The sequence below is a fragment of the Harpia harpyja genome, chromosome 5, assembly GCF_026419915.1.
Source record: "Harpia harpyja isolate bHarHar1 chromosome 5, bHarHar1 primary haplotype, whole genome shotgun sequence".
Classification (NCBI taxonomy): domain Eukaryota; kingdom Metazoa; phylum Chordata; class Aves; order Accipitriformes; family Accipitridae; genus Harpia; species Harpia harpyja.
This window is the reverse complement of record NC_068944.1, coordinates 15,093,808-15,113,942: the sequence shown is the minus strand read 5'-3', so window position 1 is coordinate 15,113,942 and position 20,135 is coordinate 15,093,808. Positions and strand designations below refer to the sequence as shown.

General features: G+C 40.2%; 1 protein-coding gene across 5 annotated transcripts in view; it reads left to right on the top strand.

The window, feature by feature from the left end:
* Positions 1-266: 266 nt before the first annotated feature.
* Positions 267-20,135, top strand: part of SOCS6 (suppressor of cytokine signaling 6) — a 31,517-nt gene continuing 11,648 nt past the window's right edge. For 2 of the 5 annotated variants that reach the window (XM_052787495.1, XM_052787490.1), the window contains exons 1-2: positions 416-511; positions 1,323-1,444. The gene's annotated coding sequence lies outside the window, so the exon portion shown is untranslated. Of the gene's footprint in view, positions 382-401; positions 512-1,322; positions 1,445-20,135 lie in introns of those variants that run through there. The other 3 variants (XM_052787493.1, XM_052787494.1, XM_052787491.1) reach the window with 3 other exon arrangements.

Below are 20,135 nucleotides of genomic sequence, written 5' to 3'. Positions count from 1 at the left end.
GCCCCGCCACCCCGGCCGGGCGCTGCGAGGCAGGCGGGCCCGCGGAAGGCGGGTGGCGGCCGCCGGGGCAAGCAGGAAGGCGGAGGGGACGGAGCGGGGGGTGTCCCGGGCCCTGCTGCCGCCGGGCTCTGCGCGGGCGCCGCAGCCGCAGCCGCAGCCGTAGCCCTGCCTGCGGCAGGCGGCGGCCATCGCGGGCTCGCCGCCCCCGTGCGCCCCTCCGAGGACGGAGGGGTGGGGGCAGAGGAGGCGGAGGAAGCGGCGGCGGCGCCAGGAACAGGGAGGCGGCGGCACGGCGAGGGAGGGAGCCGGAGGAGCCGAAGCCGGGCCGGGCCCCGCAAGAGCAACAGCAGCAACAGCAGCGCCAGCTCCTCCTCCTCCTGGGTGAGTCCCGCTCCGCCGCCCCGGGAGGCTGCTCGCCGCCGAGCCCGGATGCCGGCGCAGGCCGCGCCGCGCCGCCGAGGTGCCCGGGGAGAGGCCCGCGCCGGCAGCGGGACACCGCGGCCTCCGCTGGGTGAGCGTCCCCGGGGCAACGGGCGCGCCGCGGCCCGTCTCTCCCCCCCCGCTCCCCCCGGTGGCCGCGGAGGGCTGGTGGGGCGGAGGGAGAGCCGGGGGATGGGGACGGCGCGGTTCGCGGCTTGCCCGCCGCCCTCCTCCCGAGCCGCGGCCCCGGCCTCCTCTCCCTTTGTTCGCTCGGCTCCCCGAGCCTGCGGCGGCGCCAGGCCCTGCGGAGGCACGGGGGCCCGTGGCGCGGCCTGCAAGGCGGGCGGGCGGGCCGGCGGGGAGCAGCGCCCGGGCCCTGGGCCGCCGAGGCGCTGCCCAGCCCCCGGCGTGACAGGAGGGGGCCAGGGCCGGCCTCTCGCCCCCGGCAGCCGCGGCGGTGGGGCCTGCCGGCCTCTCCCCCTCCTCCCCTGGGCCGCTGCCCAAACGCACCCCGCTCCTACCGGCGCCGTTATCGGGGGCGGCTGAATTAGGCTCATTCCCCCCCCCCGCCCCGAAACCCGCCTTCAGTTTTGGGCTTGAGGGGGGGGTGTCCCCGTCTCCAGCTGGGCGGGTGTCCGGAGGCGGCGGTTTGGGCTGCCGTCTGCGGGGGCTGGTGGGGCGGAGGAGCCCCGGGGCGGCGGGTGTCGGGTTGTTGAGAGGTGAGGGAGCGCCAAGGGCTCCTGGAGGGGCGAGCCAGAGAACGGCTGCTTTCTGTGACAGGCGGCACTTAAAAACTTGACTTTAACAAAAAAAAACCCACCCCAAAACCCAGCACCCAAACCCCAAACTTTACTGGCTTTCATTGTTCTTCAGGCTGCTCCTTACGTTCTCTTTCCCTAAAGGTGCCGCTTCTCTGGGAAAACAACTGGTCCTGGCCCATGCCTACCCGTTTGCTTAAGAAAAAAGGCTGTGCAAAACACTGAGGTTTTAAGAGGTGCAGAGGATGATGCTTCTGCGATGTGAGGTGCTTTGGCTCTGTCTTTCTGTCTCTTTTATTCTTTTCGGTTTCTTATGTTTTCAAAATCAACTTAGTTTGGAACACGGTTTGTTTTTTTTTTTTTGTGGAGTAGGTTACTCTGTTAAAGGGGTTGGTTGCAGAATACACTTCAGTCGGGGAAAGCTTCTCTTCCACTTAACTAAATTCTTGTGCCCTTTTACTGTTAGGTCCCAACCCCTCTTTCTTGCCTGCCAGGAACGTTTACGCCATGTCCAGCCTCTTAATACACCTGGAGTTAAAAAATGCCTGCTGCAGGCCTCCTGTCTTAGAGAGCTTCTGTCTGCACAAGTGCTTGAGGAATAACGCATCTGCGTTTCTGCTCTGGGTGGAAAAAATAGCGCTATTTTTGTTTCATGTTAATAAACACAGCCTTGGATTGTAGAAAATATGGAAGCTTCAATATAGTTATGAAATAAATTACTTAGCTTGGCTGGAAGACTTTAAAACAGTGGAGAATGTGTAAGTATTTCTGGAGTCTTCTGCAGTAAGACAGTAATCGTAGCTCACAGTTTTATGTGTAACTTAGGAAAGGCAAATTTCAGCTTTTTCGAAATGCTTGTTTTCATGAAGTGTTAAGCAGTACTTGAATGGAGTCTTCGCTTCCTATTATATAGTTCTTGGTTTTGTGGCATTGCACTGTGTTTGGAACTGAGCCTTTACTTAAAGGAGGTTGACCTGTTGTATGCTTAATCAGGCATGTATCCCCTATATCCTGAGTTTTGAGATTTAAGTAGATTTTTTTTTTTTAAAGTTAAATTCAGTGAAATTAAGCCTTAATACTTAAGTATGAGCGGCCACAGTATATAGAGATACCTGCATTTGCTGACTCCCTGGGAAGCTGCAAGGCTATGGAGTAGTGAGGATGAAGCACTGTGGTGATTCCAGAGCTTTTGTGACTGTCACTTCATCACACTGCGTATGTGCAGCATCAGACTGTTTGCGTGGATTCAGGAGTCATGATGGATAATCCTCCTAAACTTGCTGAGAACTTGACATACTGAAATCTAAAAAAGATGTATGTTAATTTATACTAAGCTATTAACTGCTTTGAGCCTAGATTGTGAAGTTGGTCAGTGAAACACCTTGAGTTACTTTTAGAGAGGGATGGTTTGAAGAAATGATAACTGGCCTGCATTGTTCTGCAAGTAGATTACACCTCCTAACCCTCCGTAGCACAGTGAAGTGGTGGAGTGAGAGAGTGAGCTCTTAATGAAGAGTTCTTTTTAGGAAGCAAGTTAATTCTTTCTGCTCTTTCTTGGCAAATCTTCTCTAGCCATACAGTAACTTGAACATAAACATTTGAAAGACTTCATCTAGTAGTGTTGCCTTGAGTTCACTACGTATTTGCTACACTATTATTGCTGGCAAAACTGAGGCCACAGTCCAGGGTAATCCCTTACTCAAGTGCCTTATTTGCTCTTGCTTTACTGCCCTCCTGGGCCTACACAGCACTATTTTGATAGTGTTTGGGTAGTACAACATGTTGTAGGGAGGTGAGTGATAACATAAAGTAGATAGAAAGAAGACTGTTCTCTGCTGGTGTGTGTCTCAGCATTTTGTTGATAGTGCTTTAATGTGTGTTAGCAACAAATTAGGGGGGATAGCTCAAGCAGTTGTGATGCTCCAAGGACAAAAATAAGGTACAAGTAATGTAAAAGTAAATTTAATCTAATTTAGGAATGCAAATGCTAAAATGTGTTGAGTATAAATTGGATAGGATTGGGAATGAAAAGCAGAATAGAGTTTTCTTATGCAACTTAACTGTATATTTTGTAGTGTAAAGTATTAAACTGAAAAGAAATAGAGAACTTTGAGTTTCCTTTTTTTTTTTGAAGAGAAATAACAATATCTGATAATGTTGCTTATCATTATGTTTGTGCCAAAATCTAATTTCATTCCATTTTAGTGTACACTTATTTTTCTGGAAATACCTATCAGTCTTCAGAAGACAATAGGTATACTTGATGCAGAGCTCCCAAGTTCTTACAGCCTCTGTCCCAGTGCCTCCCAATATATTTGTAGAAGTACTAGACAAGGAAGTATCCTTTAAAAAAACCTTTCCTGAAAATTTTCCTTGACAATTTCAGATGGCAAGTTACATACAGCAGTACGGTTTGGGTTTTTTTTTTATTTGTTTGTTTTTTGTTTTGTGGGTTTTTTTTAGAAAACAAGAAGATTGTGCTTGTAATGGAATATTTATTGTCCATATTCAAAAAGCAGCTTCATACCACTCAAATATGCTTCTGATACAGCAGAGGATAAAGATTTATGGCACGCAGTAAATTCCTTCTTTTATTGTTATTTTTGCTTTTTCCTCTAGAAATAATTGATTTCTGAATAAAAACTCTGTACTATGTAAGTTGGATAAAATTCTGTGTTGAAAATAGTTACATTAGTTTTGAAACAAACATTTAAAAACTAGCTTTGTTGTTTGTTGCAGTAGGTTTTTTTTCGCCACTGTAGCTGAATGATCTTAAGCTATTGAAACAAAAACATGTCACCTACTTCAGCCTCTCCTGGTGGTCAAAACAAAACAAGCTGCCCTTGAATTACTGCCCTGAATGAAAAGTGAAAGCTGACTGTATGTAAAGTGTTGTCTGATACATCAAATACATAAAGAAGGTTACATAAACTTTGCTAGAGTCGACACAGAATGAATATGAAAGGGCAACATGATGCAGAATCTGACTTAGTCTGCTTATTGTGAGAATTAAAACTTTCAGATCAAAGTGTTAGAAATTTAGCTGTCTGATTTCTTAAGCTCACTTAAATAAGAGTTGCTCCAAATTTTTTCTTCTATCAGTTTTCATGGTCTTCTGACTCCTGCTTTTGTCATGTACAGGCATGCAAACAATAAGGATCTGCAACTCCAGATTAATTTCAGCGAGTTTTGAGGTGTATGGCTTTGCAAATCTGACTGCTATTCATTAGAGTCTGTAATGTGGATTTAAGGACCTATCTTTAGATATTTATCTACTGTCTGTCATGAAATTTTTTTCTGGAAAATATTAAGATAAAATACTCTGGAAACTATTGTCCCTTTGTGTGTCCTTAACCATTCACGTAACACTTTGGACTCTGAGGAGCTCAGTTGGCTTCATTTATGACAAGGATGTAAGCCACATGTTACCTAAAAAATTGTTCCTTGGTTGCCACATCACCAAGAAAACTATGCAAGTTACATAGAAGTCTTTATTTGTTTAGCATGGGTGCAGATAAATTGGCTGACTTGTTCTGCCTCTGACTTTCAAACTCCATTGAAGGACTATGAAAAAAAATCTCCTTGCTTGCAGGTAATCCCAACCTAAGGATGCCGTATATAGGCATTTCTGTCCAGGTGCTGCTCTCCAGACATTGCTTCCTATTGTGTATATATAGGGCATACAGAACACCAGAGGCTTCCTGTCTTCTGTGAAACATTCTTTTGTTTTGTAATTTGCCAAGTGCAATAGGTTGGCATTTTAAAAAAAAAATCTCATGTTTGCAAAGCATGTGGCGTTTCTGTTAGAAACTCCAAATAATTTTGCTGTAAACTGCTGTAAAACAGTTTTGGTTGAGAGCCATTTTCTCTGGCAGTGAAGGTATAAATAATAGATGTTAGTGTTTTTTTCAGAGTTTAACGGGTCTCTAGTTAAGAAATTTAAACAATGAAAATTAACCTATGTGTATTGTTAGGTAAATTGTATGGATATGTGGTATTGTTCTTTGTTTCCCAGTGCAGCTGTGTAATCAGCAACTGTATTTGTATTTTTTAACTTGGATGGTATATGACACTGATCTGCAAGAGGACTTGTGTAAGGTTTTGATGGTCTCGAGTTAATACGGTGAATGCAGCTAGCAGATAAATTGATTAATTTCAGGATTTGAGATTGCAGACTTAATACCTTAGGTATTGTTCCCCAAGTATATTCCATGTTACTTAATATATTGAGTGCTACTCTTAATGACAAAATTGTTGGAAATGAGGTTCCAGTCAGGCTTGGTTTTACAATGTGTGATCTCTGTTTTTCTTGAGTAGTTTTATTCTTAATTAATCTTGACGTTCTCTGGTAAATGTGCTAAAACAGCAGTTTGTAGGAGTCTTGAGTAGGTGATTGTTTTTCCTTCTCTAAAGCAGTCTGCATTCCTCAAAGAGGTTGAGAACAAATTAGTAGGCTACTCCAAACGTTTCTGAAGCATGTTTGTTTGATCCCAAGATGTCTGTGATACAGTGGTCAAGCTTGCTTTCTTTTTTGTTCCTTCTGATTTAGGGAATCCTATCTCCTCTGACTTTGCCTCAGTAAGTGCTGCTACAAGACTGGGCAGTTACAAGCTATAACGTTGGCTGTGGTTTTGGCATCAATAATGGGTTTTAATACTGTTGGAGTCCCTTTTGGTTGGTAATCAAGTATCAGATTAGGAGATTTAATAAAATAGAGAAATACAGATGAGTGACATCAGGGCAAAGGTTTTTGATTACAGAAGGTGTGCCTTCTAGGATGAGATTTGTGGTAGCTGTACTCCAAAAACAGGGTAGGCAACTTTTCAGGTCGACTCTCTTCATTCAGGAGCTGGTGGGAACTGGGCGAGTGAGGAATTCTCGACGGATTCGCTGAACAGAAGCTGTTTGTGCAGGCATACTGGTTTGGGTGAAAGCTGCGCTGGGGAAGTTTTCCAGGCTGGAATTTTGGTCAGCCAGAGGAGACTTGACTCCAGAATAGTTGGTTTGTGCATTCAGAGGTACGAGTCACTAGGTTATGTGAAAGATCTTAAGTCTGGGTCTGTGTAAGGTAGGTAGCTGGTGGCTTTTTTTTTTTTTTCTTCCCCTCCTTCTTCTCTCTTCAGTGGAAAGCAGAGGGAAAACCACTGCTGATTCAATGCTCTCTGAAACATTGACTTTTCTCCTCTCCTTGGCTTTTGAAAGGAAGAGAGCTGTTGGTTAGTAGTAAGTAATGTTGAAAAGTAATAAAGGATTAGCCATAGGCCTTTGGCAGGTTTTTGTGCAAAAAATCTAGTTACTTGGGAAAATACTTACATGTAAATGTAAATATTTCTCAGTCCCTTACTGAAGGGATAAAAGAGAGTCAATTCTGATGAATGCGCTAGTCTTATTTGCAGTCTAATCCAGTGATGGTCAAAAGATGACAGTGAAGGGAAGTTGTTACATCAGTACTGACTCAGATGTCCTGTGAATTACAAAAAGAAGTGGTTTTTGGAATCTGCAGTGTTTTAAATGTTGTTTGACATGGAAAACAGGAACAGAAATTCTGTGTACCAGCATTGAAAAGTATGTATCTATTCTCATTTTCTTTTAAATTGGGCTAATACATTTTTTTCATTTTATTTATAGTGTGTGTAAGTTTAAATGTATGTCAGAGAGAACAGGAGAAAAACCATTCTGTGTGCATATACGTGACTTATTTTTTTCATGCTTTAACTTTCAAGCTTAGCTAGCTTTTGCAGCCGGGCTTCTATACTCCTGGCTCTGCAGAAATTTGACCTTGCTCTGGAGATAGCTATCTTAAGGGCTTTGAGTTTGTGTAGATCTCATAGAGCATATTACTTCATATAGACAGTGAAAATTTTATCTTTGATCCTGCATGCAAGAATTTATACACTGATGTGAAGTTGCTGAGTGTAAGGCCCCAATTCTTCATGTGCAAGCTAAACATAATGTACAATGAGCAGTCCCATTGATTTAAATGTCTGCTCACAGTTAATTAATCTTTGCTGTGTTGGGACTGGATATTAGCAAAATCAGATTGTTTAGGGCTGTGTGGAAAATTATTTTCTGCTTCTGTGGAACATGATTTAAAAAAAAACCCTACCACCACCAAAAAACCGCACCCAACCCCAAAAGTCTTCCAGGGTGCATCAGGACAAAACAGCATCTGTCTAAAACTTTAACTAAAATATTCTCCATCAAATTTGCTGGTTGGGGTAGTGAGACGTTTCTGTCTGCAGGTGATTATAGAGTGTAGGTGTAGGAGGAAGAAAAGAACTTCCTGATCTTAATCATGAATAATTAAGAGTCTCTCTAGTTTTGACCCAAAATTAGAAAATTTGCATGTAGAGTAAGCTTTGTCGGAACTGGTATAGTCCTGTAAAAAGGTTTTAGTCTGACAAATCAGGACTTCATAAAAAAGATGGCTAAGCAGCTTTGCGCATGCAGTCACAATTCTCTTCCCATTCTGGTCAGTGTGCTAGTTGTACAGTGTTCATGTATATGCCTTCTTAAAAGCACCCCTTGGACTTAAAAGGACCGTCAGTTTAGAAAACCTATTTAATGTTTCACCATCTGTTTTAAGGGAAACAAAATGTTGAAGTAATTCTGTGAGATTAGATGGAGATAATACTTTCTGTACAGGTGTGTTTGCCCTGTGTATTTGACAGTACTTTGAGCACAGCCATGTCTCCTGTTTCCCATATATGGATAGGCTCTAAAGCATAAAGAAGGTAATTAATTTACTCTTTGTTCTTATTGGGCCTCTTGCCAGTGAAAATGGGAAGGGAAATATTTTAAATAAGCTGTGTTTTACATTCTCACTTTCCCAAACGCAGAGCTTGGATTACTCTCTTCGGTGGGCTGTAAGACCCTGGAGGAGCAGCCAGGCTGAATGCATGGGGGGCCAGTGGGCACACAGCCGGGTGCGACTTCTGCTCGACTGATCCAGGTTCTGCTGCTGGAGTGTGTTCCAGGGGCGGCCACTTAATTACAAGAGGTACTCTATGAGGAAGAAGATTTCCCCTTGGGCACCCACCTGACTGAAGATCCCCAATCTTGAAACAGAAAGAAGGAAGTCCTCTTCCCACCCTTCTGGTTTGTTGTGTTGTGCTGGCTTGTCTGTAAAATAAACCCTGCTTTCTGTTTCACTGATTGGATCTATTTTGCTGACCGTGAAAGACTGATCTTCAGTAGCCAATACTGTTTGACATTTCATGTATAAAATTGGTTGGATTTGAGGTTGACAGTGATCCTAACCTAATCTTCCTGTGTGTGGTTTGATACAGGTACCAACTTTATTTAGTGAGGAATATTCACTTAAGAGTCACGACAGTTTAGAAAGATCGTTTTCAAATGTCTCGTTCTTAAGGATTTATCCTCTTAGAAAGCTTTAAAACTGTCTTAACTTTGTTTAGCAGTTGACAAGCTAGCTTATGAATCACGTAGAGTCTAAGGGAGGAAGTAAAATGCTGGAGATACTGGAAATAGAAAATATTGAAAAAAGGATTGCAATAAAAATAATTTGGAGTCATAATAGTGGAAAACAGAACAGAATTACAAGCCTTCTTCAATCTTGATTTTGCGTGCTGTGCTGCTAAAAAACCTGATAGTATGTGACCCTTCTTTAGCTGTCTTGTACGAAACAGATTTTCTGCTTCTGAAGATTCTGAAACTGACTTCAGAATCAGTAGTGAAGCTTTAAATATTGTATTATTGTTTTACTTAGGTATTGGTTCATCAAGGTGAACATGTGAGTAGCTCTGTTAAAATAATCCATCTTTCAGTGCTTAGAATTTTTGAAGAGTGAGTGAGACTTGAACTTGCACGCGGCTCCCCAGCCCCTCCAAATTTGATTGTATTTAGAGGAGCTTAAAATAATGGAGTACTTAAAAATGAAGATGCAGGCAATAGGGAGCTTGTGTATTTGCCAAATATTATCAAAGCTGGTAGTTTTATGATAAGCACTTAATTTAAGTACAAATAGTGGGGGATAGACTTTAAAAACAAAAGGAATATTTGGATTTATTTTCAGATTAATTGCTGAAAGGCAGTTTAAATTCTGTCTTGTATCCCTCAGAAGTGATTTTTTTTTTTTCTCACTTCAGAATATACCAAACAAATCCAGCCTAATGACTCACTTTCCATGTACCATTAGTTTTTCAGAAAATTGGATTAAAATTATTTTTTTTTTTACTTTGCAGATTAAGTTGCTTTTGTGTTGTACTAACTTTTAACTGCTGCTGTCTGAAAGACTCTTTCAGTGTTTATTACTTCAGAATATTTACTGCTAATGTTATGATTTGCATATATCCAAGATTGTGTAAGGTACTTAAGCAGTGTGGAACACGTTTATTTTTCTGGGTGAGGTGGTTCTTTGAGGTTTAAACTACAGGTGTTTAAAGGCACAATGAAGATGGAGTTACAAATCTATTTGGTAACTGTTATATATGGATAAAGCCTTTCTTCTAACAGTGACAAAGAGAGAGAAGTATATTCACTTGGAAAGAAGTTATTAATAACATTTTTCCAATAACATTATTTATGCAAACTTTTTGCCTTAGATTAAGTTTTCCCTTCTATTAAGTGCTAGACCAAACCAACATTAATCTCAGTTGAATTGCATCTTGTTAAATAGCATAGGTGTTTCAGAATAGAAATGAGATACAACTGTGTAAGAGTGGGTTCCTTACACTTGATGTATTAAATGCTCTTTTGCCTTTAAAATGGATTCCCAAGTGTGTGTGAGTGAAGTATATTGTTGTCACTGTTACTTATTGGGGACCATGTAATAGGTGGACATTGGGTCTAGCATCCATGTGATGGGCAAAATTTATCTGCAATGAAATATGAAATTAAATATAAAAGCATATAGCTAAAAATTCCCTTGTCATTTGCATGTATGGGTTTCACAGACTGCAAGCAGTACAGGCTGCATTTCCCAGTGATGTAAAATGGAGGATGTAACAGCTCCATAGCTAGAGCCCTCATTCAGAATGTAAGATAGCCAAGTTAATTCTCCACTTCTATCCTTTATGTATGAGGACTACCCTGAACACCAGCCTTTTGGCTGCTCTGTAGCGTGAAAAGTTTTCTATTCCTTCTTTTAAAGCTGTTGTACAGAAAATAAACAGAGCTGAAAAAGAAAGGGCTAGATGTGGTATGTTTTCTCATCCCAGTGGAGTAAGCAACTGCCTTGGAGAGGGAAAACCTGGGACTGACTTTCTGGCCCAATTAATCCTGCATCTGAAACTGTTTCTGCACAGTACAGTATCTTAATCAAGAGTAAGTGATAATTGCCCTTCCGCGATGGCTAGGACCACTGTCCAAGTTGCTAGAATTTGTAGTTTGATTTCCATTGGTGCAGGCTCCTTACGTGGTCCAGAGGGATACCACGATCATTCTTCCACTTCTCATGATGTCCATAAAAAGAAGTGGTTGCCACCGTACTTTATGCAACATGATTCTGAGGTGATGATGGACAGTTTTAGAACATGCCTAAGGAGGTAGGTGAAGGCGTAGCCGTGAGGTAGGCATTGATACTGTTCTGCTAACACTAAGTACTTCTGCTTTTATATGCAAAAAATAAGGCTAAGGGCTACTGAGGAGTTTTTAATTAAAAAACCCCCAAACCTCTGAAATTCTGGTACCTCCTAGATTAAGCAGCTCTGTGTATGTGAAGGGGAGAAGGGTTTTGATGAACAACTTTTTAAGTATAAGGTCCTCATGTCGGTGGAGTCTTAAGGAACCTAACTTCTAGTATGCCCTAAGTACTTGCAACCCCTGTTGATTTTGAGAGGAGTTGCTTATGCTTAGGTACTAAAAAAAAAAAAAAAAAATCTTAACTTGGACAAAACCCAGATGTTTTGTCTTTATTTTAGGTAAGACTGGTTGTAGTTCTGACCTTTGCAGTTTGTCAAAATGTACTTTGCTCTGAATTGTATTTTTGGAAAGCAGGCCATCAGCCTCAGATCTGTTGTGTCACAAGCAGAATGTGGTAGGGGTTGTGAGAATACTCCGTGTCTCACTGGAGACACCAGTTTAGCAGACTCAGAGTTTGTGTCATATAAAGCTTAAACTCTGGGCAGAAATATTGTTGGCCTATTTGTTAGTCTGAATTTACTTTCTTTGCAGGCTGCACTTTCATTAATGGTTTAGTACTAACCTTGAAGGGTGTTTGGGGTTTTCTTTGGGGGGGGATTGGTTTTGTTGTTTTTTTTAAAATTATTACCCTCCTCCATAACTTTGATATCTTGCTCTTTGGGGTTTTTTTTTTTTCCTTGCATCTTTTTAACTCCTTTAGATATATACTACTGATGGAGTGTCTGCTTGTCATCCAGCTACCTGATGCTTCTTTGTACTGTAAGATGGGTGATTCATTCGATTACCGCTTTGATAAATGAAACAGTTGGTCTGAAAAGACTTTGTAGAATACCTGCTGAATTGTAAAGTTTTAAAGAAGGTCAGGAAGTTGAATCATGACTAAATATAGGACAGTGGTAGAAGGTATCCTGAAAGGTTGGGTATGTCTCCACAGGATGATGAAACCCAAGGTCTTGTGTTTGGCTTATTCCTTCATTGTCAGCAAACCTCTGAAAGGGACCACAAGCTTTAACTGATCTCCTTTAGTGGGTGACAGCTTGCTGTTGCAGTCAGCTGCTGGAGTCACACTTGTTTGGTTCTGTTGCCATCTTATACCTAGATGGAGAGATGGGGAGATTTCAGATTTGAGTAGGTAAGTATTTACTCAAGACCCCAACAGGTCACCCTGCCCCCCATATCACTGCATGTTGTGAAAAATCAGAATTCAGGTTTCAGAATTAAATTACATTAATTTGGCCTGATGGTGCATATTATTCAGCTTACGAATCCATCTAAAAAAGTGGAAATTGAGCTCTTGGTGTTCTGGCTCACGAAGTGTTGAATAGAGCATTGAATGCCTGTGCATTAACATTTAAGCATCAGATACAGAGACAGCAAACATTTCCCTAATGAAGCCAATAATTCTGTCTGTGAGCTCTGGAATTTGGCGTTTAATTAGTATACTATAAGTAAATGATAGTACCGTACGTTTTAAAGGGTAGTGGAGAGTAGAATTAACGTAAACATTTTTGTCCTGTATGTGAGGCAAGAAAGAGAATTGCTCAGGCAGCTCTTCTGGCTTTTTTCAACTTTTGAGTTCTTGAACTCTGAACCTTGATGAAATTGTCTACCAGGTTTCTTATATAAACAGTTCAGATAGAGGATAGAAAATTATTTTTCTCAGTATGCTGTTGTTCAAGAGGGAAAACAGAAAGGATTTTACTCACTGGTAGAAGTTGTTTATGATTATTATAATGATTGTATTTTAAATTTTCAAGAAAGTAAAATTGCTAGTGGAACTTACTGATCACTTTGCGACTAAAGACTCTCAAATTTTGAATTCATATGATATATAGAAAATGTTTTTAGTTTTTAATATTTTTTGCTAGTGATTTCTTACCACAGTGATATAAAAATTATCACCTAAGCCTTTCTCTTTTTAACTGCTAATCAGAAATTAAAACAAATCACAGTTACAAACCACTTTTGCTTCTAATGAACATAGGTGGCATCTTGATGGTTGGAGGTAAACATTTTTTCTGTTACAGTGAAACAGTTCGTGAAACGTGTCTCTGTGAGGAATGGAGTTATTTTATGCCACTTTCCTCCTTGGTTTTGGAGATTCTTTTGAGCTCCAGAGAAAGCTTCTCCTGTATTTAGAAATGTCCATGCCTTGGATTTTTTTTATATATAAGAAGATAGGAATTTTTGCTATGGCTGCTCCCTCAGTTGAGACACTACCTGTCTGCTTATTTGATAAAACTTTGTTGGGCAGCCCTGAAGGGGCTGCAGGGCATACAGACAGAAGGAGCCTTGCTTGGTTGAGCTTTTTTTTCTGTAAGAAGTAATGCTAAAACACACTGTAGTCTTTGAATGTGAGTTTAACTCTGAACTTTTTAGAAGTGACTAGGGAGCTCAGTTTCTTGAGCAGTAGCCTGTACTTTATATGAGATACCGTATTAAAGTATTTTATTTAGTTGTTATTATTTCAAGGATTGGAACATCCTTGATTGACTAAAAGTAATTATTATTTAAATGCAGCCAATGCCTTTTCATCCAAGGCACTTCATATTTCACTGAATGTCTATTTCTCTTATACAGAATGGGTGCATATACTGTCATATTATATGTATGTTATGTTCGTGTTAATGGTGTGCATTTGTAGTAAAAGAATTGGTTATTACTTTTGAAAAATGTCACTGTAATAAAAAAACAAAGGAATGAAATCTATGTGAATTTCACAAAAACGAGATTTCTTTCACGTTGCACACCCGGGGAATAAGGATAATATTAGTTGTTGGTGTTTGTATGCTGTCAGAATTTTCCACTATGAGAAATTAAATGTACCAACTGATTTAATGTGCATAAAAAAGCAAAGCTGTGGAAGTAGGAGACTCTGCAGATTTGAAACTTATTAAATCTTTGAGTTGTATGGGTACTGAATGCCTTGATATGAGGCAAGTATTATGCAGTACTGACATTAAACCTTTTTGTATTGTCTGGAGGAGAATGGTGGGATCTTTTTGGTGTCTGTATAGCAAATATATTGTATTTCTCTCTGACAATTTAGTGAAGAAAGTCCCAAACCAGAGGTCAGTCCCTTCCTCTCCGTGATTCTGAGAAATGTCCTTATTAACTGCTTCTTCGTCCTCGACATGCTTGGAGATTTCTGTCCATGTGCAAACACTGTACAGATGCTGTGGGAAAGACCTTTCGGCTTTTATTTCTCTTTAATCAAGGCACTGTGCTCTCTTTCCCCTCAGACCATAAACGGGTCCGCTTAATCCTTCCATTTATGTAGAGGGTTAACTGCATTATAAAGGATTGCTGCATCTTAACTTAAATTGAGAGGATAGAGTGTTATCTTCTAATGAAAGAAAGCTTTTATTGTTATTGAAAATGGCATGGTAGAAGTGGTGGGGTGATAGCTGCAAGGAACTCGGACATCCTTCCTGGTCATATGAATTTAAAGAGTAATTCAGCCCCAGTCAGAAACTAACCCAGCTGAGATTAATTTGAAGCCACAGGTGAAGCCCTCATCAGTCATGAGATCCAAGGCAGAAGGGTAGGTGCAAGAGCAGTGTAAGACTGTGGTATATTGCCATTCGTTCAGGCCTTCTAGAGAAGCTGAAAAATAGGAAAATTAATTTTACTTCAAGCACAGGTTCTCCAATTGTAGAACATGACTGTGCTTTATATGGTGGAAAAGTAGAATTCTCTTTTTCTGTATAGTGAATTTTCAAACAGTCTCTATTTATTTTAAAAACTTGTTGCAGCTGCTTTTGTTTCAGCTTGTGTGTTAGACAAATCTGTGTCAAACTTCTCTCTTTAGAGTTTAACTATATTTCTTTTGTTACTAGTGGAATAGATTAGATAACTAAATTTGGATTATTGCTTGAAGAAAAGCATGTGCTTAATTTAATTAATGAGTTCTTGGGGTATTTTTACAAAGATTTTTTTTTTCCATCTGGCTATTTCGAAAGTAATTGTACTACCTTGAAATAATTTGTGCAGAATTTTTTTCCATTTTTGCGTATCTTTGGTGCCAGGTGAACGTTATTTGTAGGAACAAAGGCCAATTACATATGTTTCTGGTTGTTTGTCAGATAAGCATAAATGGAAGGTGAGCGGTTTACAACTTGCTGGTCAAGATACCAGTTTTACAAATATGTGGTATGAAACCAGCTGTTGGCTAGATAGTGTGGCTAGTGAGGTGTTTAAAATAAAAGCTAGGTTTAGCCTTGATTTCCCTTCCCAGCCCCCTCATGAATGTGATGCTTAGGTTTTTCATTTCTGCTCCTCAAGAAGAGAGTAGCCCATCTAGCACCTTAAGGAAATCATAATTATCATTATCAGTCATACTTGCTTGGTGCTACAGTGTGTAAACGCTACTTCCTCTCTTTTCATTTTCACATCAGATGAATTGGACAGGCAGAAGCGAAAATGATTATAACAAATTAACAGCTTGTAATTTAGGGAGAATGGCAACATTAAAAAAAAAAGTTTTTGTATCAGCAAGTAGTATAGTGAAGTATGTGATGATCCTGTGTAAACTTCTATAATTTTCAGCAGAAGTATGGTACGAGGCTTCTCTTTGTTACTTTTTCTGTATTTTCCTCCTTCCCGTCTGTGCTGGTTTTGGCTGGGATAGAGTTAATTTTCTTTCTAGTAGCTGGTATGGGGCTATGTTTTGGATTTGTGCTGAGAACAGTGCTGATAACACAGGGCTGGTTTTGTTACTGCTGAGCAGTGCTTACCCAGAGCCAAGGGGTGTTCTGCTTCTCACCCCACCCCACCAGCAAGGAGGCTGGGGGGGCACAAGGAGTTGGGAGGGGACACAGCCGGGACAGCTGACCCCAACTGACCCAAGGGATATCCCAGAACATATGGCATCATGCTCAGCATATAAAGCTGGGGGAAGAAGGAGGAAGGGGGGGACGTTCAGAGTGATGGCGTTTTTCTTCCCAAGTCACCGTTAGGTGTGATGGAGCCCTGCTTTCCTGGAGATGGCTGAACACCTGCCTGCCCATGGGAAGTGGTGAATGGATTCCTTGTTTTGCTTTGCTTGCATGTGTGGCTTTTGCTTTACCTGTTAAACTGTCTTTATCTGAGCCCATGAGTTTTCTCACTTTTACTCTTCCAATTCTCTTCCCCATCCCACCTGGTGGGGAGTGAGCGAGTGGCTGCGTGGGGCTGAGCTGCCAGCTGGGGTTAAACCACGACACCCTCACAGAGTCGTCCTTTCTTTTCTAGCATTGTTTTCCTGGATGCAGACAAGCACATACACGTGTTAACTGAGTGGTGTATTTCTGTATTGTCTGTTTGGCACATGCCTCGTGTACTGAGGGGTTGATCGGTGGCAGAGGTTTGGCCTGAGAAGCTGAATGTCTGCTCTGATAGCACGGTAGGAAAGATCATTCATGGTACCTGTTTTATGTCTCCTCATAAAAATATGTCGGCAGCAGACCCTTTTCAGCTGGCTTAGTTCATGTTTTGGAAGTTGCACACAGTGACAGTGTTTCTCTGCTTGCTGCAGAAATACTAGCCTGAAGTAGCCCGACATAAACTTGGAAAGCGAAACCAACATCAGTACAAGTCAATATGAAGTGGTAATATTCAGCTGTTGCATGTCTGCTAAGTGTTTTCTTTCCTTTTTTGGGAAGGGCTGGAAAACTGTTTCTCACAATTATGTTATTTATTCACTAGTATTAAAAGAATGGTCAGATTATTGCTGACCACAAAAATCACTTTGAAAGAATGGTCTGGTTTATTATTTCTTTCTGGCATATGCTTTAAACAGATGGACAGCATTTCTAAAGTTATGTTTTGAAATGCATTGAGATTCAGAAACAAGCTGTATTTAGAATTAGGTTTTAGTGTCTGCATCCATACAATTAGATAGGTTATGTTCTTTTCAACACGTGTTCCAGGATTTAGTCATTTGTGTATACTTCTTCATAAAAAGAAGCACAAAAATGCAATTTTTTTGTTTTTACTGAATGTCTTTCCCTTTCTTCCTTTCATTTTCATTATATTAATTTCAAACAGTTTTGTTGTTCTCAAATAAGTAGGCATAGAATCTGTTCCTTGCAAAAGGCAGTTTATTATTATAAATTGTATACTGGTTTCTACAGGTAACTTTACAAAAAATCTTAGAGCAAAATTGTTTTAAAAATTATTCCTTTTTACAGAACATGATGTTGGTCCTTATTGCTAAATGAGAAGGTGGTTTGTAGAAGCATTGAAAAGTTGTAAGACTACAGACTCCTAACATAACTGTATTAAAGTTTAAGAGGATTGCATAAGAATCATAGATAAGCATAAAATCCTACTTGTTATCATGCTGAGGGTACCACCATACCTTACAACTGAGGAGACACGTTTTGGTGTATCTACTTTCTGCCACAGTGGATAAGTGGGACGGACCCTTACTCAGAAAGGAGTTCTCATACATCATGTCCCAGGAAATCTAACCTTTGCTTATGAAGGTAACCTTAATTTTTGCTGACAGACAGCCTGCTGCAAGGCTGGCTGCTGCAGTCTTATAAAACAGCAAGAAATGAAAACTGAGCCTGCCTGAGCGTTATTCTCATTTGTTGTCTGCTTCTGCACAGCTGTTGAAAAAGCAAAACAAAGGTTTATTTGCACTCAATGGATATGATGTCCTGCAGTGAAACACATGCATACGGACTAGACACATCAGGTTTCTTTAGTGACTTCTCTCATTTGATTCAGCAAAAATGTTTCACTTTTTTAGTGGCTTGGCATGTATTGATCTGCTGGGTTATTTTTGTTTGCTTGTTTTCCCCCTCACTGTTAGTTCATCAGGGTCTTGGAACCAAGTTGTGGCTTTCTTTTTCTCTGCAGTTTTTCAGCATGCTTGAAAATTTTTGTTAGCAGTATACTTTGTTATCAGATGCCTGCTTAAAAGAAAGTGACGAAAGGTGGTACTTGTGCCAGTCTTTTAGTAAATGTATAAAAAGTACGGTCTGCTTTGTTCCCTGTTTGGGTGTTGATTCCCGGTTGGCTAGGGATGTAGCAGGAGTGGCTGCAGTGGTTACTGTTCTGGCTGTCGTCCATCCAGCTCCCGCAGAGCGTCCTGCTCCAACAGCAACGCTGGTATCGCGATGCTGTGTGTGTTCTTGAGCTGATAGCAGCTGATATCAACTGGTGCTGATTTCGGTTTAATATACCAGGTTAGTGTGTCTGTGGTAGCTCGGAAGCAGACATGCATCCCAGTCAGCCCTTCTGTGTAGGGGAGATGTAACCTTGGGTGAGGACTGTGAGCGTTAGTAACTGGTTTTGGCTATTGTAGTGGTGAGATTATTGTAGTTACAAGACTATATACACAGAAGAACTGTAATACACAGATGCCATTTAACACTCTTCAGTTACTCCCCAGAGGAATACTACCAATCAGATAGAAATATTCTGTCCTGCAACCAAATATGGGAAAGAAGAACAGGACTTTCTGCAAGCAGCCATGGATTAAGTACTGTTAAAGAAAAAAAAAAAAAAGTTAGGGAAATCCAGATGTTAAGGGACATCCTTTTTCAACAGCAGGCCAGAGGCGAGCAATCACAGTATTCAGACTTCTTCAACGTTCTGTTCCAGGTTTTGCATACAGTTAATTGCACTAATGGTGGTGAAGAAAAATCCCTTTGTGTCAAGTTCTCGTTATAATTTTACACCACTTTTCTACTTATTACCAAAGGTGTACTTTGCTTATTCTCTGCTAAACGTTGCTAATAGTGATTAGGGTTACTCTGTATGTTGCTAGAACATTAGTGGCCATGGACTGTTTTCCCTTTAAGCTTTCTAAAAGGAGGAAAAAAAAAAAAGTAGGAGAAATTACATGACTTAATGTAGTTGGTTTTTTTGTTTGTTTTAAATTGTAATCTGTGTAATACCTATTTAATTATATCGGCCTCTAGAGAAGCTGACAGTACTTTCCTCAGCTGTTCAAATCTTAGAGGGTGGAAGTTTAAATTTGTGGTGAATAACATTTACTCAGTGTTCAGGTCTTTGATTAGTTAGCTTGAAAATAGGAGGCTTTAAGTAGTACTCTTGAATTGTTATGAGTGTAAAGTACTGTCAGATGAGCTTCTCAGATGTTTTTTACCTTGTTCCAATTTTATATGAAGGTGTGCACCTGAGCTTCTCCACACTTGCTAGAAAGGCAGGTATGCAGGAGAGGATGGGCTTTTATAAAATTAAAACAGTGTTCACCCCTTAGCAAGCAAGCCACTACTAAAACCATCTACCTTTTTTTGTTGTTTTCAAGGTATAAGACTATGCAATGGAATTTAGATTATTCTTTAGTATGAAGAGTCTTTAAATGAAGTAATACAATGTAGGAATTTACTTGAAGCTCAGTATCATCATCTCACCATCTTCAGTATGCTAATGGCATGTATAGTGAGAAAGCTGAGAGCTGCCATGTAATGTATATGTTCTATCAGAAACTGATGGTGTTTGAAATAGATATTTAATCTCTCTTTACTTAATGAGTATTTTATGTGTAGTTTCTGTACTTAGACTGAAACTACAAGTACATGGCACGAAGTATCTTGAGTCAATATTTTCTGTTACTGATCTGAAGAAATAACTCCCAGTGATACAGACTTCATTATTGAAGTAAAATCAACGGGAACAGGTATGGAGAATAACTTCTTAGTAATTTACATAAATAGATTTAGGAAATCTGGAATAAATTTAGACACATAGGGATTTCCAAAATATAGCACTTGAAATCTGTGTTACCTTAAGATGCTGTTTTTGAAACACCCAAGTAATGCATGAATATATTTTGGTGAGAGTTTGGGGGCAGCAGATAATTAGACTAGGCTTCATTATCTGACTGCAATGAAAACCTGGTGCTTGCCATGCCCCAGGAATACAGAAACTTTTTTCACTTTCAAGGTATTTTTAGTTATTTTCTTAATACAAACAGCTATGTTAAAAATACAATAAATTGAAGTAATAAATGATGTAAGTCTTATTATGATTCAGTATGAGAATAAAGATTATATATTTGTAATGGATAGCAAGACTTCAGGAATAATGCAGCTGTGGGTTCAACAGTCAAGTTCAGTGCACTACTGTTTCACTTTATGGAAATAAATGAGCAGATTAACATTTATTTTAGGAGAGCCTAAGTTATCTGAAGCAGCACTGATTAATAGTTCCAAGCCTTTTTTGTGATGATATTTTTATTAAAGTTTTTAAAGACAATTCTTTGTTCAACCATGAGTTGTATTTTGCGGTATGTTTCCAGTATGATGTTTTCCATCCCAGCTCTTGAAAGTTAATGCTGTATTATTTCTATAGTAGTGTATTCTGGCAGTATTGTTTACAGTATTCATTTCGGGAAAT